The sequence below is a fragment of the Lycium barbarum genome, chromosome 7, assembly GCF_019175385.1.
Source record: "Lycium barbarum isolate Lr01 chromosome 7, ASM1917538v2, whole genome shotgun sequence".
Taxonomy (NCBI): domain Eukaryota; kingdom Viridiplantae; phylum Streptophyta; class Magnoliopsida; order Solanales; family Solanaceae; genus Lycium; species Lycium barbarum.
In genome coordinates, this window is record NC_083343.1 from 133,998,488 (window position 1) to 134,020,323 (window position 21,836).

Genomic DNA, 21,836 nt, shown 5'->3' on the forward strand with positions numbered 1-21,836 from the left:
ATCGAAGAAGATCTATCGGCGAAGGAGGCTTGGGATCGCCTCCGTAATCTTTTTCAAGACAACAAAAACTCCCGTGTCGTTGCATTGGAACATGATTTCTCTCATGTCAAGTTGCGGGATTTTCCAAACGCTTCGGCGTATTGTCAAGCCGATCAACTCAAGAACGTGGGGGCTCCGGTGACCGACAACCTCCACGTTCTTCAAATGGTGGCTGGCCTCACCGAAGCGTACAAGAATGTGGGAACCTACATCCGGCAAAGTAAGCCTCTTCCATCATTCTCCGAAGCTCGGTCAAGTCTGTGCCTTGAGGAAAAGGCGTTGGCTGAAATGCATGATGACTCGCCCTCGGCTATGGTGGCTAATTCCCAACGTGAGTTTGATGACTCCACTCCTATAGAAAATTCTGGTCGTGCTCACCATCATAGGGGCAAAAATAACCACAAAAATCGTGGCTCTAGCGGCGGGAAAAATAACGGCGGTGGCCGTGGTTCTGGCGGCGGCAGTGCACACCGTCGCCATGGTGGTCGTGACCGGCAGCAGGCCCCCATGCAGCAGCAGTGGCAGCAGTCCTCTTCACCACTACAGCAGTGGCAGCAGTCCCCTTCACCGTGGCCATGGGGGTGGATGCCGCAATGGGCTCCCCCTTGCCCGTATCCCACCCAGCAGTGGGCTCGGCCACAGCAGCAGTGGCAGCCGCAGACGCAGCCACCTTCTTCTGGTGGCAGGTCGATGGCCCAACCTGGAATATTGGGCTCGCGACCACAGCAGCAGGCCCAACGACGCCGTGGACTCCGACTGATATTGAATAGGCCATGCACACGATGACGTTGAGCCAACCCGATCCAAATTGGTATATGGATACCGGCGCCACATCCCATATGACATCCACAAAAGGTACTCTCTCATCTTATTTTAATTTGAGCGATCATAATACTGGCATTGTTGTTGGTGATGGTAAGTCAATTCCAATTCGAGGTTGTGGTCGTGCTAAATTGCCTCCCCCGAACCCTCCATTGTTATTAAATAATGTCCTTCTTGCTCCAAAACTCATAAAGAATTTAATATCGGTTCGTAAATTTACTACTGATAACTCTGTGAGTGTTGAATTTGATCCTTATGGGTTTTCTGTGAAGGATTTCCAGACGGGGATGGCCATCATGAGATGTAATAGTAGGGGTGCTCTTTATCCATTGTCCACCCTCAAACACCACTTCCATTCACCATCAACTTTTGCTGCCTTGTCTTCTACGTGTTGGCATGATCGTTTGGGCCACCCGGGAGCTTTTATTTTGGATTTTCTTAGGCGCAATAAGAGCATTGAATGTAATAGTTCTAGTTCATCTAGTATTTGTCATTCTTGCGTTCTTGGTAAACATGTTAAGTTGCCTTTTGCTAGTTCTATTTCCGAAACTTTATTTCCATTTGACATTATTCATAGTGATTTGTGGACGTCTCCTATTTTGAGCTCTATGGGGCATCGTTATTATGTTTTATTCTTGGATGATTTTACTAATTTTTTGTGGACTTTCCCTTTGGCTAGAAAATCTGAGGTTTACTCAAAGTTCATAGAGTTTAAGTCCCATATCCTTACTCAATTTGAACGTCCTATCAAAAATGTCCAATGCGATAATGGGAAAGAATATGATAATGGTCAATTCGGAAAATTTTGTGCGTCCAATGGGATGTCTTTCCATCTTTCATGTCCTCATACATCCTCTCAAAATGGGAAAGCCGAAAGAAAAATTCGTTCCATCAATAATGTCATCCGCACTCTTCTTGCTCATGCCTCCATTCCTCCATCGTTTTGGCATCATGCATTACAAATGGCAACTTATCTCCTTAATATTCTACCAAGCAAGTTGTTGGGTTACAAATCCCCTTTAGAGGTCCTTTATCAACGGAAACCATCTTATTCTCATCTCCGGGTCTTTGGGTGTTTATGTTATCCCCTCTTTCCGTCTACTAATATTCACAAGTTGCAACCTCGGTCAACTCCATGTGTCTTTTTGGGATATCCACCAAGCCATCGTGGCTACAAATGCTTTGATTTATCCTCAAATAAAATCATTATTTGTCGTCACGTGTTGTTTGATGACACTCAATTTCCGTTCTCTAAAATCCACACTTCCACTCCCACCTCGTATAACTTCCTTGATGATGGTTTTTCACCTTACGTGATCCGTCATCTCGCCACTAGCCCCTCTTCACCGCAGCCATGTCCCCCTCCCCCGCTTCCCAGTGGTTTTCCGCCTGCTCTAGGCCAGCTGCCCACGCCACCTTCGGCTGGGCAGCAGCGTCTCCCGTCCTCCACGCTAGACCAGCCCGCACATATGCCCAGCCAGCTTGCCAACAGCCCACCGAACTCCACCACTACTCCTCCTATCCAGCAGCCCCCTACCCAAACGCGCATGGTCACTCGTAGTCAGCGCGGGATCTTTAAGCCCAAGCACCCATTTAATCTACATACGGCAGTTACCAGGTCCCCCATACCTCGTAATCCGTTGGATGCGCTACGTGACCCGAATTGGAAATTGGCCATGAATGATGAATATGATGCTCTTATTAAAAATAAGACGTGGGAGTTGGTACCCCGTCCACCTAATGTGAATGTTATTCGGTCTATGTGGATTTTTACTCATAAAGAAAAGTCTAATGGTGATTTTGAGAGGCATAAAGCCCGTCTTGTAGGTGATGGCAAAACACAACAGGTTGGCATTGATTGTGGTGAGACTTTCAGTCCGGTCGTAAAGCCAGCTACAATTCGCACTGTTTTAAGTCTAGCTCTCTCTAAGCATTGGCCCATTCATCAGTTGGATGTCAAAAATGCATTTCTTCATGGCGAGCTCAAGGAGACAGTATATATGCATCAGCCAATGGGTTTTCGAGACCCATCTTATCCCGATTATGTGTGCTTGTTGCGCAAGTCCTTATACGGGCTTAAACAAGCACCGAGAGCTTGGTATAAAAGATTTGCTGACTTTGTTTATTCCATTGGTTTTGTTAATAGCAGGTCCAACAACTCATTGTTCATCTACAGCAAAGGTCCCGACTTGGCTTACCTTTTACTATATGTGGATGATATTATTCTTACTGCTTCTTCAAATACTCTCCGCTGTTCGATTATGGACCTTCTTGGCTCAGAATTTGCAATGAAGGACCTAGGTCCTTTGAATTATTTTCTTGACATTGCAGTGACCCGTGACAAGGGTGGTATGTTTCTTTCACAACGAAGTTATGCTACGGAGATTATTGAGCGAGCAGGCATGTCCTCGTGTAAGCCTTCTTCCACTCCGGTTGACACTAAACTGAAGGTCAGTGCCGCTTCTGGCGATCTTTGTGCAGATCCCACTCATTTCCGGAGTCTTGCAGGTGCTCTTCAGTATCTTACCTTCACCAGACCGGATATTTCTTATGCCGTGCAGCAGATTTGTCTTCATATGCATGCTCCACGAGATACGCATATGCTTGCTCTTAAACGGATTATTCGGTATATTCAGGGTACTCTTGATCATGGTTTGCATCTCTATCCATCTTCGGTTACTGATTTGGTTTCGTATACTGATGCTGACTGGGGGGGATGTCCCGACACACGACGTTCAACGTCGGGTTATTGCGTGTTTTTGGGAGACAATTTGATATATTGGTCATCCAAACGCCAACCTACTCTTTCCCCGCTCCAGTGCGGAAGCAAAATATAAGGGGGTTGCTAATGTTGTCTCTGAATCATGCTGGCTACGTAACCTACTCTTGGAGCTACATTGTCCGATCCCTAAGGCTACTTTGGTGTATTGCGATAATGTCAGTGCTATTTACTTGTCAGGGAATCCAGTCCAGCATCAGCGCACCAAGCACATTGAGATGGATATCCATTTTGTTCGTGAGAAGGTGGCGCGCGGCCAAGTAACGTCCTTCATGTTCCGTCTCGATATCAGCTCGCCGATATTTTCACTAAAGGACTGTCACAGGTCTTATTTGAGGATTTTCAGGACAGTCTCAGCGTTCGTCAACCTCCCGTTTCGACTGCGGGGGTATGATAAATGATGTAAATATGTAGTCATAGAATATTTTGTAAATCTTCTAATTTAGGTTAGTATATTTTGTATCCTAATAGGACATTGTAACTATGGTATATTTATCAATTCCATCAATGAGAATAATCACGGACTTAATCTCTTTCAGAAAGGACGTTCAATTAATGATTCTTTCATCGCATATTTATGTTGGGAAGCATGTTAGGCAAATAGATGAGGGATGACTTAGAGCCCGTTTGGATTGGCTTATAAGTTGCTTATAAGCTGTTTTCAGCTTTTTTGAGTGTTTGGCTGGCCAGCTTAAAGCCATTTTGTGCTTAAAATAAGCTCAAAAAAATAATTGAGCCCATTTGACTTAGCTTATCTAAAACAGCTTATAAGTTGAAAACAGTTTATAAGCCAAAAAAAATAAGTTAGACTACCCCAACTTATTTTTTTTAGCTTATAAGCTGCAAACAGCTTATAGGCATAAGCCCATCCAAACAGACTCTTACAATTGAGAAGGGGATGCCTACTTGTAGATAAAAAGATCAACTCAAAAGTTTCTTCAATTAAATATAAAAACTACAATAACATATATACTCGGTGTATTCTCACATGCAGAGTCGGTAGAGGTAGAGTGTACGCATACCTTTATTCCTACCTCACGGAGATAGAGAAGTTGTTCTGAAAGACCCTCCACAATTCGATATACATAAACACGCAGAAAAAAATGTATGTAAGGTACCGCAATTGTATGATACTCCTACTACTTTTCTTTCTTCCAAATTTTGCATTCTTACCATTGTTTGACATTTTTATTCTTTGCTGAAACGAAGAACTTTTATAAACCGGTAATTAAAGACATTACAGGATCGGAGGTAGATATTAACGCTGCAACCACTAAAGTAGTCATTGTTGTGCTGAGATAAATCTTAACTACACAACTTCTAAACGATCAATTTCTTAAAAAAGGTCATAAGAAACTAAGACGAACATTCCAAAAACTTTGTTTCTCCTATGATATGAGCACTGTCCATGCTAGAGCTTCCAGAAGCAGCCAAAAATTAACGACGCTACCACTAAAACTAGTCATTGTATACGCTAATGTACGTCATGTATAGCTTGCACTTGCTTAACATTTTTGGTAGACATTAAACTTTTTTTATGATCAGAAGTGTCTTCTCATCATCCTCGGAATATAGATAATTGACTATTGAGCATTTGGTACCACCATTTCTTTTGAAAAGGTCAAACTACATATTTTTCTCGTATATGTATTTTGCTTCTGGTTGTTATTAATGTATGAGGTAGGGTCTGGCCTAACCGCCAACAAAATGTCTTGAATTTGTATAATAAAAAAAAGTTGACGAGAACAAAGTCAGTAGAGTTGGTACATGGGGCAATTCACATGATTGTCCCTATTAATTTTTGTTCCTCAAATTGGTGGTCTTTAATTTTTTTCCTTTGCATAAAAAAGTGACTAAAAATATCTCTGGCATTCTGGTTTGGACCCCATCAGATGGGCAAAAGTTATACTTACAGCAGACATAACTTAGAGTTACAGAAGTTCTGTCTTAAGACATAACTTTTGCGAAATATTTGTCTTGCGAAATTGTTTTTTTTTTTTAACTGAGCTGGGGTTCGAACCAAGAATCTCTGATTTCCTCGACGCGAATAAGGGTAGTTTGACCCACAAAATTTTATTGAATGAGAAGTATGGACAAAAATTAACTCTTCAATCCTCTTTCTGCACTTCGCCTCTCCCTCTTTATACTCAGTTACTTTCCCAAGTTCGTCTTTTCTATTCAATACAAAATCGTCAGTGCAATTTTACATTCCATTAATTAGGGAAAGTGTAATTAGTGGGATGGTGCTATGATATCCAGAGACTTATAGCACTTAATTCTGAATTTACACACATCATGTGTAGCCTTTGACTAATCAAGGTTCCCGATTTAGTTTTAATCGTTTTTTGATCTCCGGATTGCAAATTATTTTTGCATGTTTCGAAGAATTTGGGTTCTCCAGATCTAAAATTTTGTGTATAACAACGGGCATACTCTATTTATATATAATTTATACATGGTTATACAACACATACACATTATTGATACACTATATATATAATGTATAAGGGTGTATCAGTATTGCATAAAAATGTATAAATGCGTATATACAATGTTATACATCATATTAGAAAGATTTAAGAAATGGATAACGAATAAGTGAAGAGGGTTCTGGGTGGCTAAGAGGTAAAAAAAAAAAAAAAAAGAGAGAGAGATTTGACTCCTTGAGCTTCAATGTAAATACATGTTGACTAGTCCAAATGTAAATAATTATAAGGCTATGCACTGTGTCAACTATTTGTTTGAATTGTATATCTGCATAAGAATCCCATAAATTAATATAGTAAATTAAGGGGGTGCAGAGATATGACATTGCATATCCATAAAGCTATAACGAGACCGACCCACCTATTTTGGGGTGGGGTGGTCTTTAATTTTTTCCCCTCAAATTGGTTATGTTTAATTTTTTTCCCTTCATCTAAAAAAGTGGAAGAAAATATATTCTGAGGTTTTAGGTTCAAACTCCAACACAGTAAAAAAAAATGCAAAGCAAGATTTCATAGCAAAGTATATCTATTCGGACAACAGTTATGCCTTAAAGCATAACTTCGGTAGCATCCCAGCATAGTTTAAAAAAAAATCGCAAGGTAAGGTTTCATAACAAACTATGTCTGTTCAGAGTAAAGTTATGCCTTAAGGCATCATTCTGTAAAAATTAAGTTATCCTACAGAAAGGCATAATTTCTTAAGGTATGGTTCGGTAGAAATTAAGTTATCCTACAGAACTATAGAACTATGCCTTAAAGCATATTTTCTGCCTTGTCCACATAGTTCTGCAGGATACTCTTGCCCAAATAGACATAGTTTGCTATGAAACATTTGTCTTGCGTAATTTACTCTGATGGGGTTGGAACCAAGAATCTCTGGTTTCATAGATGCGAATAAGGATACTTTGGCCCACAAATTCATTAAATGAGAAGTAGGGCAAAAATTAAAGACAAGACCATATGAAGGCCAATTCGCACAATTTTTTGAAACAAATTATAAAGCAAACGTTTCAGGCCTCAAAATTTTAGAGGCCCAATTTTTTACAAGTAGTAATAGATATCGGGCAATTCACTGTAATGCCCTTATTTTGGGGTGGTCTTTATTTTTTACCCCTCAAATTGGTGGTCTTTAATAGTGCCTCAAGAGTAATTAAATGGATATATTGGCTATATTAGCAATTGAAAAACATTATTAAAAGAAATTGACTATAAAAGAAAATTATCAACAACTTTACATCTGCAAAAGCTCGAAACAAAAATAAAAATCTCAATAATTTTCCATTTTAATTAAGAAGGTTTAAAACATTTTATTAAATTTTGGCTCTAATTAGACTGCCAATTCTGTTGAGCCGCCATTGATTAAGAAAGAATACGCAGATATGCAATGTTAACAATAGGTGAACCCAAGTTTATAGACTCTTATAGATTGTTTAGACTTTTGTGCATATCTTTAAAAGATTTACAGTAGACTAAAATGCTAGACCCAACATAAATAAACCGGAATAAAATAATATTTTAAGTTCCAATTAATGTGAATTCTTAAGAAATAGAAATATTAACCATGTACTATTAAATAGCCCGCCTTCTTTTATACTTGCTACTATATAATAATCCTTAGCTTTTAAACTTTGGTACAAACATTCTAACTTTGATAGACTGTTTGGTTCAAAATGGAGCCAGCAATGAATGTTCCTTTTTTTTCGAGTTAATATGATCAAATATTGAACTGAGTCCTCTTGTATTCAGCCAATTTCTGGGGTAAGTAAAATACAAGATGGCTATAATCCAGCAACTTGGATGCTAGAAGTCACAACCCCGGCTCAGGAAATGTTGTTGGGGGTTGATTTTGCTGATTTATACAAGAAATCCGATCTTTACAGGAGGAATAAAGCATTGATTAGTGAATTCAGTTCGACAATCAATACTCACAGTCATTTTGGACCCAATGTATGGCTTGCCTTTGGAAGCAACGTTGGTCATACTGGCGTAATCTTGCTTATACTGAAGTAAGATTTCTCTTTACAATCTTCATCGCCTTGGCCATCAGGACAATGTTTTGGGATCTTGGTACTAAAGTGTAAGCCCAAACATAAGATGAAACTCATATAATTTGGAAAATACTTTTAGTTCCTAATGCTAAAAGCTTATTGTTTTTGTTACAGGAGAAAGAGCCAAGATCTATTTAACGCTATGGGATCAATGTATGCTTCTGTTTTCTTCATTGGTTTTCAAAATGCATCATCAGTGATGCCTGTTGTAGCCATTGAGCGTACAATATTCTATAGAGAAAGAGCTGTTGGAATGTATTCTGCCAGTCCCTATGCCTTTGGACAACTGAGCAGAGGATTTAACTTCTTATAAGTCAATTTCTAATCTAAAAATTCTAAATTATTTATAATTTTTTCTTTCTGTATTGCAGGTTTTCATTGAAATGTCGTATGTCTTTATGCAAGCAATTTTCTATGGTGTCATTGTTTATGCCATGATTGGATTTGAATGGACAGTAAGCAAGTTCTTTTGGTACTTGTTCATCATGTATTTCACTCTCTTATACTTCACTTTCTATGGTATTATCACGACCCAAACTGAAGGGCCATGACGGGTACCTGACCGTACTAGTTAAGTACCATTTGACATACATCTGTGACAACAACATAAACATAGGTGGGCCAGTAGGGCCATCATATGACTCTCATAAGTAACATGCATGTATCAACTGTTCTGAAAGACTCGTCTGTGAAATACTGAACATACTGAATGAGTTGGTAAGGCTATCATAACCATCTGTAATGACATATGAAATCTCAAGTCTGGACCTCATCTGACTGTGCATAACTGTCTACAAGCCTCTACTGGAAAACATAACACAACGTGGCCGGGACAGGACCCTGCCATACCCATACATAGGTGCGTACATATCTATATATACATATGGCCTGCTGACTCCTGGCATCTCCGGAACGAATGGAGTGCATCAACTACATCTGCTGAGCTGACATCCTAATAGATGGATCACCTACCTGTATCTGCAGACCTGCGGGCATGAAACGCAGCCCCCCCAAGCAATAGGGGAGTCAGTACGAATAATGTACCGAGTATGTAAGGCATGACAATAGCATATACACAAGAATCATAAAAGGAATCTATGACATGAAAGTCAATCTGTATGTCTGACTATATCTCTATGACTGTATATCTGAAAGTGTCTGTATAACTTTGTATAACTGGAAGTGCCTCTGAGGGCGTATGACATGCATGCTTTCTTTCAAAAATCATATACATATATCATAACTGTTAGTGCTGAGGAACGTACAGCCCGATCCATATCATATCATCTCGCATTTGGGGTATCATCATAATCTGCCCACTGCAGTGGTGTGCACATCTACGTGCCTGCCCGGCCGATTATAGCGCGGCACGGTGTGAGAAAATAGCTATACATATATATAAATGCATGAAGGACTCATGAAAATGACATCTGAACTTTTCGAAGTGACGTAGAGTCGATAACCTCCAAATGTCGCTATGGATTTAACATCATCAACATCTCTTACCTCTACTGGATCAATGATCATGAGAGTCATAAGCATGAAGCAATAACATTATCAGGAGTTCAAAGAAACATAAGCTTTCTAACATTCTAAGAATGGAATCGTTATGGATAACGCTCGTTCATTCGTTTCGTTCTTTCTCATATGATTCATGCCAAAAGAATAAAAGTAATGGCCTTAACATACCTCGTGTATCAAATATGATCCAATAATGAACTCGTCGTAACTAGCGTGCCAACCCTATAACAAAGGGATACATATATGATCTTAGACGACACTAGTATATCGCGTATATTAAAAGATAAATCGATTCTAAAATGAAACGAGAAACATTTCCCCTATTCCCTAATCACTACAACACAACCAACAACCAACAACAAGAAGAGAAACAACCTCATATAAGCTTCTTTAAACTCAAGACATCATCTTCCAAAGATATACACCAAAATAGCCTAATATATGCCTCGTATACGATATATTTATACACTTTCTTCTTCCAAATTCAAGAACAACAACTTAACAATAACGTCAACCCCTACCTATATTTTAGAAAATCCAGCCATAATGCCTCAAGATCATATTCCAAATCAGCCCATAAAACTAACAATAGCTCTAGCATGTATCCTAAATTGTCCTCCACAATATCTTTATCTCACAAGTTGACTAATGATCCAACTAACTGAAGGACATACAGAAAAGATGTAATCTTACCTCACTCACACAAGAACAGCCTTAATCTTAGGATACTTCACCTAGAAAAAGCTTCAGCTTCAACTTCAACTTCAACACAAAATAAATCCCGAAATTGCTAAGATTCGGAGGGGACCAAAGTTATAATCATGAAATCGATGAAGGAATAAAGTTATACTTGATCTTGGATGGGCTTGAGAGAATTTGAGAAAATTTCATAAAAGAAACCTTTAATATGTTTCTACTGCACTACGTTGAAATTCCAAGAAGGAACAATGTTCCTGTAGCACTTCATTAATTTGAAGAGGAAGAGAATCAGTTGCTGCTACAGTGTAAATTTAAAGAAGGAATAAAATACTTGCTGATACTATTGATTAATTTAAGCAAAGATACTTGCTGCTGCTATCAACGAACTTGAAAGAAGAAAACAAAGATACTTGCTATTAGTACTGATGAAAAATTAGGCGGTGGAAAGCATATGTTGGTACGAATCCATTAATTCTTTAACATACTACATTTATGTCAATTATGTAGACATGACACGTGAATACACCATGAGACAATTAAAGAATATAAGCCTTATCTCAAGTACTATTATTAAAATATTAATGAATCATGGTATCATATAAAATTAATACATACACTAATATTTCGTTAAAACATCCATGTAAAAATACATATATTTTATCAACTTCTAATTTTCCCAATCTCATATGAAGACTACCAATTTTTGTATCCTTAATTCTCAAAACGGTAGAAAGATAATCTTCTTTTCTTATGAGAAAATAATTTCTATCATTACAATAAGGAAAATTTCATTTATAAACTTCCTCATATCATGTGTATAATTTAAAGCATATTCAAAAAGTAGTATCAATAATAGTAAGTACTTGAAATCATACTTTTCAAATTTTTACTAAAAGGTTTCACTTAAAAGAACATACCATATCAAGGCTATATATAATAGTTTCGAAACTCGTCAAACTTATAGATCTTACATATATAACCTCATGTACGACGTTAATCCTCTGAATTCATATTGATCAACTCGTAACGCATCTTAACGTAAACGTACGGGATGTTACAGGTATGATGGTTGTTGCTATTACCCCCAATCTAAATGTCGCACAAATTGTCTGTCTTCTGCTATGCCATATGGAATCTTTTCTCAGGATTCATTGTTCCACGACCTGTAAGTTACTAAAACACTTTCATTTTGTTCAAATGAACATCAATTTAGAGCTTGAAAATGATGACATGTTTTCGTTGTTTTTTTAAAAACAGCGTATGCCCATATGGTGGAGATGGTACTATTGGGCTAATCCTGTTGCCTGGACATTGTATGGTTTGGTTGCATCACAATTCGGGGACCTTCAAAACAAACTTGCTAATGACGAAACTGTGGAGCAATTCTTGAGACGTTACTTCGGTTTCAAGCATGATTTTCTTGGAGTAGTTGCAGTTGTAACTGTTGCGTATGTTGTTGTTTTTGCCTGGTATTTAACTTCCAGAAAAGATGAAAAAGTTTACCTGCTGAAGATCTATATGAGGATAACTGAAGAAGAGACTGATCATAAAACTACTGTATACGGGCTACCACTTTAAGAAGTACATGTTTTCTACAACAACATATTACATAAGGAGTATCATATTACGCAACTAGAATTACCCCCTTCATCCCAATAACTATAATGCAACTAGAATTTTCCATTCATACCAAAAATTATCAGTCTGAAAGACCTACTTTTCAGAGGAATTGTGACAAATACGCTTACACCACAGGGAAACCTGGTGCATGAAGCATACCGCATTTACTCAGGGTCGTGGAAAGGGCCGCACCCCAAAGGAGTGTAATTTAGGCGGCCTACCCTAACACAAGCACCAGTGGTTGATTTCATGACTCAAATCCATGACCTATAGGTCACACAGAAAAAACTTTACTGTTGCTCCAAGGTTTCCTTTGAACAAATAAACTTACAGCGCTCGTGCAAAATCGTGTACCACCGTCTACACTCCACTTTGATGGGTCACGTTGTTCCACACCACGTACTCTCATGATTATTGCAACTTTGTTTCCTAAAAATCGTTTTCTCATTCCAACTATTTTCTTTCATCACTATAGTTGCAGCATCCTTTGTATTACATGGTTTGAGGGTCGCCATGTAGCAGTCATGAGCGACTCGTTGTATCCCCGTATCTCCTGGATCCCGGGCGTCTTGAACTTGATCACTTGATGGTATGTCCGTGGGAGGACTTGCAATATTGCGGATCCAAGGTCTTCCAACGATCGCATTGTAGGCTAAGGGGCAGAAACACCCCTAATGGATCCATCGAGAAAGGAATATGCATCGATTTATAGTAAGCTAATTCCATAGTTAGATGATAAGTTAAGGTAAACATATATGCTAAAATTACCTACGATGAAACAATAAAATTTATCTAAGAAAACACATTGCATTCAATTATTTGCTTTCTTGCAGTATGCACCGCGTCCAAGTAAGTATTTTTCCTGCCGAGTGTTATATGATCACTAGCAGAAGAAGTGTTCATAGATTGACCAGCATTTTTATTTTTCTTTACAAGAAGTACAGTTTTGTCTATGACAATGTGTGTCAACAGTGCTGCTTATCAAATTACAGGTCTTTAAAAACTACATTACTGTACCCAAATATTCTCACAAAACAAGAAATCAACTGTTCCTGGATTACCACTTGAGCAGGACGCCCAACATCTGCCTCTTTTTTCAAAGATGTAACATCTTTATTTGCAATCCCACAAGGCACAATATGCTTGAAGTAGCTTAAATCTGGATCCACATTGAATGGTAATCCATGAGATGTAATCCCAGATGAAATCCGAACTCCAATCGCGCCGATCTTTCTATGACCAACCCAAACTCCTGTTTCACATCTTTGTCCAACCTGTGTTTTCACACCATACATTGATGCTAATTCGATCATCGTTAGCTCAAGTTTCTCCACGTATTTTCAAGCTCCCAAACCGATATCTCTCAATGAGATAATTGGGTACAAGATCGCTTGATGAGGGCCGTGAAAAGTAATGTCTCCTCCCCTTTGTGTGTAGTGAAGTTCTGCTCCTATAGCTTTGAACTCGGAATCAGGAATGAGTAGATTGTGAACGGTTTGCCTTTTGCCAACGGTGTATGTTGGTGGATGTTGGAGAGATAATAAGGTATCGGTAATTTTAAGGGCTTTTCTATCAGTTGCCAGCTTCTCTTGTAGCTTCAGTGCCTCGAGGTAGTTCACAGTGCCCATTTTCCAAACCTCTAGGCTACGCCTCATTTTTCACGTGAATCACAGAACAATCATCGAAAGCTTTGGAATATTTAGCAAGTACCTGTTTGTTGCAGAGTGGAAAGATGATTCACAATCAGCAGGATAGTGATAAGATGCATATTGCTATAATTTGATAAAAGATGCATAGGCTATTGTAGACAAGAATGCTGGTACTATTTTAGAGATGGACTATAATATGTGTATTGGAGTACATAAGGAAACAAAGGGAGCCTTGGAGCAACATAAAGTTGTCTCCGGGTGACTATAAGTCACGGGTTTGAGCCATAGAATCAACCATTAATGCTTGCGCCAGAGTAGGCTTACATCACACCCCATTGAGGTGCGGCCCTTCCTTGGACCTGACGTGAAAGTGGGATGCATGCTTTGTGCATCGGGCTGCCCTTTTTAGAGTAAATTAGGAAACGACATGATCACTAATATTCATGCTAATACAAGGTTCTATTACAAAAAGGAAAATGGAGATTACAAAAGTATTCAACAAAAAATTTAGTCAAACTGATATCTCGCAGCCTCAAAGGAGAATGAGAAGATACATCACTTATCAATGCGACAGTGGGAGGACGAAAATCAGAATCAAGTTTTGGGGACAATCATACTTCAAATATTGTATTAATTTAATTGACTGCAGATTTTAAAAAATCTCTGTCCCACAATTGAGATTGTAAAACAAAGATGGAAACAAGAATAATAAACCGGGGTTTTCATCCAAGGTAGACACAAATAACTTGTTCCCATATTATCTGACTTTTTACTATAAAAAAATTCAGTAAACTAGAATATGACAAAAGAACATTGTAACACCCCTCATCTCGGAGCTGAGTTAAGCTTAAATCATTAAAGTTCTAGTGAGTTGATAGGACTATTTCGGGCAGTGATAAATCCTTGATCCGTTATGAATATGGAAGAACTTCCTTGATGGAAGTTGTAGCCCTATTAAATATCTTTCCAACGGTATATTATGGGGATTAAACGGACATCTGTGCAAAGAGTTATGCCCATTTGACTGAAACCTGTACGCTGGAAAATCTATCTGCGTTACGGTGACGAGTTACGGACCGTAACTCGTGTTACCGGCCGTAACAGTGAGCCGTAACACAGACGAAATTTCCAGAACCTCACTGGAAATTTTCATCAAGATACGGTCCCAAGATATGGTCCGTCCTTCGTGTTACGGGCCGTACCTTGTGTTACGGACCGTAACAGTGGACCGTAACATTGGGAAAATTTCCAGAAACTTTGGAAATTTTCAACAAGGTACGACGCCAAGTTACGGTCCGTCCCTTGTGTTACGGGACCGTAACATGGGCGTGTTTTGGTCCGCAGTTGAGTTTCGGGTCACCTGACTTCGGGAGGCCATAACCCCATCGTAAGTTGAGAATTTGGGAAAACTCAAAGAATGAAAGTTGTATATAATGGAAATACCTTTCCAACCATAGGTTGTGGGTTCACATACGACGTCGGGATAGGGAGATATGGACGTTTTAAGACAGAACAGTCCCGACCCGTTTTCAAGTTGGGTCAACCCACTTCCCCTTGGTATTTAAGGGAAAGGAAACCCTAGAAGCCTCATTTGTTCTCCAAAATTCAGATTTTAGAGAGAGAAAGTGAGAGAGAAGGGAAACTAGAGAGATAAAGTAGAGAATCAACCAAGTTTAAGGCCCCGAATCCCCAAGCTCGTGAAGGATAAAGTGTAATACAAATTGTTGCCGTCATTTTAAGCCAAAGATCGGACTTGGGGGTGTTGATTTCGCGGTGACTACCCAAAAGGTAATATTTCTACTCCCCAATCACTTATAGTTATGAATTGATGAATTCTTGGGAGTATAATAATTGGGTTTGTTGAGGATGATTATATGAACTATGCTAGAATTGTTGGATTGTTGACTTGGGATTGTTGTATTCATATGGTTGATGAAAAAAATGATGTTAATTACATCTAATGGAGATTGTAGAATTAGCTAGAAGTAAAAGGATGGGGATTTGGTGAAGAAAACACCATTAATGAGGGTTATAAAGCTCCTACTAAGTGTTCGATAAAATGCTTAGATGAACAAAACATGGATATGGTTGCTAATATAGAATTCCTATGACTTGTATTGCTATAGATTGAAGTTGAAGGGATTGAAAGACATTGTGATACGCTCAAAAGCGAGAGGTTAAGGTATGTAGAACTTCCACCCACATGTGGGAACCTCTACGTTCTTCCCCATGATCCGTTTCGTAAAACCCATGAAGTTCAAATCCTAGGGCATTAAACCCAACATATTGGTAGCCCGTGATTATGTATGTATGTACATGAATTTACGTATATATATGTTCGTCATTGTGTTCCTAACTTTCCATTACGGACATTAGGAATTGTTGTATCCCGTATTTTTGAACGTCAGATTATTTGCTGAGATGGGACCCACACATCGAGATTTTTTTTGGGACATCTGAAAACTCATATGAATCACATATGAGAAGTTAAACACAACTCAAGAAGGACCCTTGGGCCAAATCAAAGTGGAAGTCCTCCAAACGAATATTTTAAGAAAACGTTTTCGGGTGATCTGACTTCAAGGGGCAAAAACGGTATTATAAGTTTGGAATTTGGAAAAGTACCAAGAACTAGAAGTTGTAGATAATTGAATTAGCCTTCCAACCATAGGTCGTGGGTGCCCAGGTGACATCGGTACAAGGAGATATGAACGTTTTAAGGTCGAAAGGTCAGTGGGCTAGGCCCAACTCGGGACCAAACCGGCCATGGTTATGACCCAAGCCCATATTAAATAAAATTTGGTCAATAAATAAGATGACTAAGTCATCTTATTCCACATAATGTTCTAGAAATTTCAAGAAAAGCAAGAACAAGAGAGAGAGGAGAAAAACTTAAGGCCATTTCGGCCAAGAGCAATTTTCACAAGAAAAATTTGCAAAAATTCTCCAAAAATCATTTTCTACCAAGTAAAGGGTGATTAACAAGGTGGAGTTGTTGTTGGAGCAAGAAAAATTCAAAATCATACAAGTTGTCAAGTTGTAGTCAAGTGAGAAGTTGAAGAAGAAAGGTGAGTTTTGATCTTGTTTTATGTGTTATATATGGTTTATATGTGTTGTAGTATGCTAAAATGGATGAAATTCATGAAGGAGAGAAATATAGTATATGGCCGTGTATATATATATATGTGTGTGGGAGTCATGCTTCAATTATTTTAATTAGTGTTTAGTTGTTATTGTTGTGAATGATATGTGGAAAATGGAAGTTGAATGAGTTTGGAGAGATTGTAGTGGTGTATACATGTTGGAGCCGTGTGAGTGTGCATGGTATATGTGGCCGTGTATACTTGATGTATAGTCGTGTATATTGGTGAGTTGTGAAAGAATAATGAGCGAGTTGTAATTAATATCTTAATCGTTGTGTTGTAGATGTTATATCGCAAATAAAGACTTGACAAGTTTGGTGAAGTATTGGCAATTGGAAGTTTGTGTAAATTGAAAATAATGTTTTTGTATGGAAGACATGTAATGGTATTACTATGATGTTGTTGGAATATATGTATTATAAGGTTATTGTTGTTTCATTGGAATTGGAGAGTATTGAAGGAGGTAGAATGTTAATTGAAGTGTTGGAATGCACCTTGAATGGAATATGTGAATTTTTAGTGTGATTGTTGAATTATGTTAATAGTTTGGCCGGGTTTGAATTCCCGGATTGTGATTGATGAGAATTTGGCTATGTTGAATGTTGAGGATGGTATATTTACAGAGGAAGTGCTGCCGAAATTTCGGTAGCCAAGTGGTTCCTTAAGATTCTAACTCTAAGTACCCTAATGAAAGTTTGGGTAAATGTGACCAATTTGCAGATTTTGAGGAGATTGCAACGTGAATTCGGAATAGCAAAAGAAGCGGAAAGAGGTATGTAAGGCTTCACCCTTCTTTCTATGGCATGTCTTAGTTGAAATAAGTTGGGTACGAGCCTCGGGGACAACTCGGTTCCCCGGAATCCGCACCTAAAGTTTTCCACTTTTTGTTCAATAGAATTGAACTAGAAAGTGTGCCAATTGTTGGAAAAACCTCCTACACCCTTAGAACTTGTATAAATGGGACCCGATTACCCTAAGACCCTCACAAGTAACGCTATGACATGTAACATACGTAAATCGTATACGCTACCTCATCCGGCCCGAGGTGGGCCCGCTACTCTCGAATTTTTCCTTACAGTCTTGCTTGACTTACTTGAAGTGAATCCAAAGGGAACCTTTGATCCCGATTTCGATACCAAATGATAAATACTATGACTCCTCTAACGAGGGCACTTCCATGACGATAATGATAACAATGATGTTAGATAAGAGAATATGCCTATGATACGTACTACCGGAACGACTCTATGACTAAGATGACTAAGCTAAGTATCTTATGTAAACATGAAAATGATAAACTAATTTTTGAATCTTATTTATATTTCCTAGCTATGACTTTATTTTCTAAAAGATTTCAAAGTCTATGAACCGTCATCTATGATGCCCCGATTTCATTCTACGTTTACTTTAATATTATTCCCCGTTGGTAGTCTCACCTTAAAATACTCGTTCCTTCAAGGTGAGACAAAGCGATCACGAGTATTCTATAATATAATTAGAGGTCACCGACCTTACGTCACTCCGATGACTACATGATTCTTCTTTGGGCTTTCCTGCGTGCCTATGAGACATATGTATATAGGATACGTAAATGCATATAAGACATGTAAATGTATGTAAGATATGTGTATATATTTTTTTAAAACATGCACATGACGAAAGAGCTAGAGCGCTATAGACGCTGATGTACCTACACGACACACGTATATGTATATGATAAAAGAGCTAGAGCGCTATAGACGCTGATATATGTACATGATATATGCATGTGTATACGGGGAAAATGGAGGTAAGGGCAGAGCGTTATGAACGCATATCCACCTGATCAGTTGGCATTACATGATATGATATCGTCCCGGACGCGAGATGCCCGGACGCGGGATGTGTATATTTATGGTTGAATGGATCGGCTGCCGACGCCTCGGCAATATGAGATGTCCTATTTTATATGTATATGTATATGAACAAGGAAAGATTCTTAAAGGAAAGCTAAGTACGCATAGCACCTGCCAAGGGTATATATATATACAGGTTATGTTTCTATCCCAGGACATGTGTTGTAACTCTCTTATGTCATTATACATGATTCATATTTTCTGTATATTACTATTCATGCCTTACATACTCGGTACATTATTCGTACTGACGTCCCTTCTTGTGGACGCTGCGTTTCATGCCGCGCAGGTCAGCAGACAGGCGGATTTGATCCTTAGAAGCTCTACCAGCAGTGTTGACAGTGCTCCAGTTATTCCGGAGCCTCACTTCCTTGGTACTATTTTGTGTATATATATTCGGGCATGGCAGTACTCAGCCCTTTCTATGTATAAGTGTACTACGTCTAGAGGCTCGTAGACAGATATGTACAGTCAGTTAAGTATAGTTAGGTATATGGTGTTTTGGCATGCTAATGTTGATGTATAAGTGATAACGAAGTTTATTAGTCTATGTTCAGAATGACGCCGCTAATGTTAATGTTCAAAAAAAAAAATGGCTCTGTTTACATGGCTTGCTAAGAGGTAAAGGTAAAACGATAGACAAGGGGTGCTCGGTACAAGTATCGGGTACTCGTCACGGCCCCTAGACGGGTCGTGACAGGAATCCTAGCTTAATCCATGAATCATGAATTCTTCCTCATGTGTTCTTATTATGTTCATATGAAACTGCACGAGTTATTTTACAAGTTATAAACATGTTTTCAAGTCAACTACAAAAATATGATTTTGAACTATTGTATTTCTCATAAATCAAGAATATGTTTACAAGCTATTTCATGAAACCATGTTTACAAGTTATTTCGTGAAATCGTGATTCCAAGACAAGTACAAGTAAATTCACGAAATTCATGGGCTTCTTAGCCAACTATATTATGTTCATGTTTTTGGGAGTTGCACGAATTACCGAGAAGGCTCAGATAGCCTGAAACTATGTAGCCACCATAGGACAAGGATCGCTCCGCCCAGTTAGGACGATACCTTAATTTCACACTGAATGGTTCCATCAGGTACGTTATTACCTTATACCCTGGCAAGGTATAGGGGCTCTGCTGGTCCGGCGAGGTACCAGACTCCACGTATCCACGTGGTGATATCATGTTGTCGGTTTATGAAATGCTCTCCCTACTTATCATGTTTTACTCATGTTATATATGTATAAGTACTCATGCTCATGTTCATGTTCATGTCCAAGTTTTCAGTTTCAGCTCTTATCATGTTATTCCATGATCCATGTTGTCTCTTCCGGTTGCTTTACATACCAGTACATTCAATGTGCTGACGTCCCCTTTTATTGCCCGGGGGCCTGTATTTCACGATGCAGGTACGGATTTACAGGACGACGCTTCTGATCAATAGGATTTGCTCGTACCAGTTTATTGGTGAGCCCCACCTCATTCGGGGTTTAAACATTGTATCTCTCTATTTAGTTTTGCATGTAAAGGTATGTTGGGAGCCTTGTCCCAGTAATTATGTTTTCCAGTCAGACTCATGATAGAGGTTTCATAGACTAGACAAGTCAGTTATGTCATGCCAAACAATTGGAGTCGTATAGCCATTTTGGCTCACTCATGTTTAACAAGTATTTTATTAAGTATTATGACTCATTACGTTTTATAAAGGCTCATCATGCATTCACGTTATATTTCCGCTCATGTATGCCTCATGATAGTACAGCAAGCCATGTGGTTCGCTCGGTCACATGCAGTCAGGCACCGAGTGCCGTGTTACGTCCAGGCCATGGTTCGGGGCGTGACAAAGCTTGGTATCAGAGCCTAGGTTCAAGTGTCTTTAGGGAGTATATGAAACCGTGTCTAGTGGGGTCTCTTTTATATGTGTGAGGGCCCCACGCATATAAACAGTTGACCACCAAGACATTCAGGATTTGTCTCATTTCTTTCATAATCTAGATCGTGCAGTTAGAGCAGTATTTTTAGGATGGCTTCCTAATTCGTGCGTGTACGTGTTTTCAGAAAATGCCTTACAAAAGAACTTACAAGAAGAAAAACACAGCCACCAGCCAAAGGGCTGCCGCCGAAGTAGCTCACGAAGATACTGCTCCGACTCAGGAAACAGCTCCAACCGCCTCTACTGTTATACCTCCTAATGCTTCAGATAGGGATGTTAGGAGTGCTATCAACATGCTCACCCAGCTGGTAGCAGCTCAGGCCCAACGTCAGGAAACTGGGTCAAGTTCAGGGGGTAACGGAGAGTCTTCTAAGGCGAAGGATTTTCTCAGAATGAATCCCCCAGTATTTACGGGAACGAAAAAAGGATGAAGATCCTCAGGACTACATTGATGCTCTCCAAAAGATCTTCAGGATTATGACAGTTACCTAAATCGAAGCAGCTACTTTTGGAGCTCATCAGTTACAGAGCATTGCTAACACGTGGTATGAATCTTGGGAATTGTCCCGAGGTGAGAATGCGCCTGATGCTACATGGGATGAATTTGCTAGCGCATTCCTAGACCACTTTATGCCAGTAGAGCTCAGAGAGGCTAAGGCTGAACAGTTCCTGAAACTCAAGCAAAATGGCAGGCCAGTTCAAGAATACTATTTGGAGTTTGTTAACCTGGCAAAGCATGCCCCACACATGGTATCGGATATGAAGGCAAGAGTGAGAAGATTCGTTGGAGGTCTTGATTCCCATTTGTATGATGGAGCCAATATTGTTGCACAAAATGGGACCATGACTATTTCCAAGATGGTTGCTTTTGTGCAGGGCAAGGAAACAAGGCTAAAGGAGGAAGAAACCTTACAAAAAGAGAAAGACAAGGAGTTCAACAAGAGGGTCAAGTATACCGGACAGTTTAGCGGGAACCGAAACAGGAATTTCTTTAAGAACAGGTCAGCAGTACCTGCTCCACCCACAGCAAGTGCCTCACTTCCTAAGTTCCGCAATGATAAGAAGCCGAATTTCAGGCCATCAAGCTCGTACTCTCAAGCTAGTGGGGGTCAGTCGACTTATACTTATCCGATGTGCGGCAAGTGTAACAAGAGACACTTAGGTAATTGTCGTGTGGGTACAGATGCCTGT

At 39.2% G+C, this 21,836-nt stretch overlaps 1 long non-coding RNA gene and 2 pseudogenes across 1 annotated transcript; 1 reads left to right on the forward strand and 2 right to left on the reverse strand.

Annotated features, from left to right (window-relative positions):
• The first annotated feature begins 351 nt into the window (after positions 1-351).
• On the forward strand, positions 352-11,972 carry LOC132602003 (pleiotropic drug resistance protein 1-like; annotated as a pseudogene).
• On the reverse strand, positions 8,869-10,820 carry LOC132602707 (uncharacterized). The gene is made up of 3 exons (XR_009567868.1): positions 10,389-10,820; positions 9,864-9,917; positions 8,869-9,160 (listed from the first exon to the last, which is right to left on the reverse strand). It is a non-coding gene; the product is annotated as an uncharacterized LOC132602707 (long non-coding RNA).
• Positions 11,973-12,863: 891 nt separating the features above from the next.
• The window catches only part of LOC132602708 (octanoyltransferase LIP2, mitochondrial-like), a 32,991-nt pseudogene continuing 24,018 nt past the window's right edge, over positions 12,864-21,836 (reverse strand).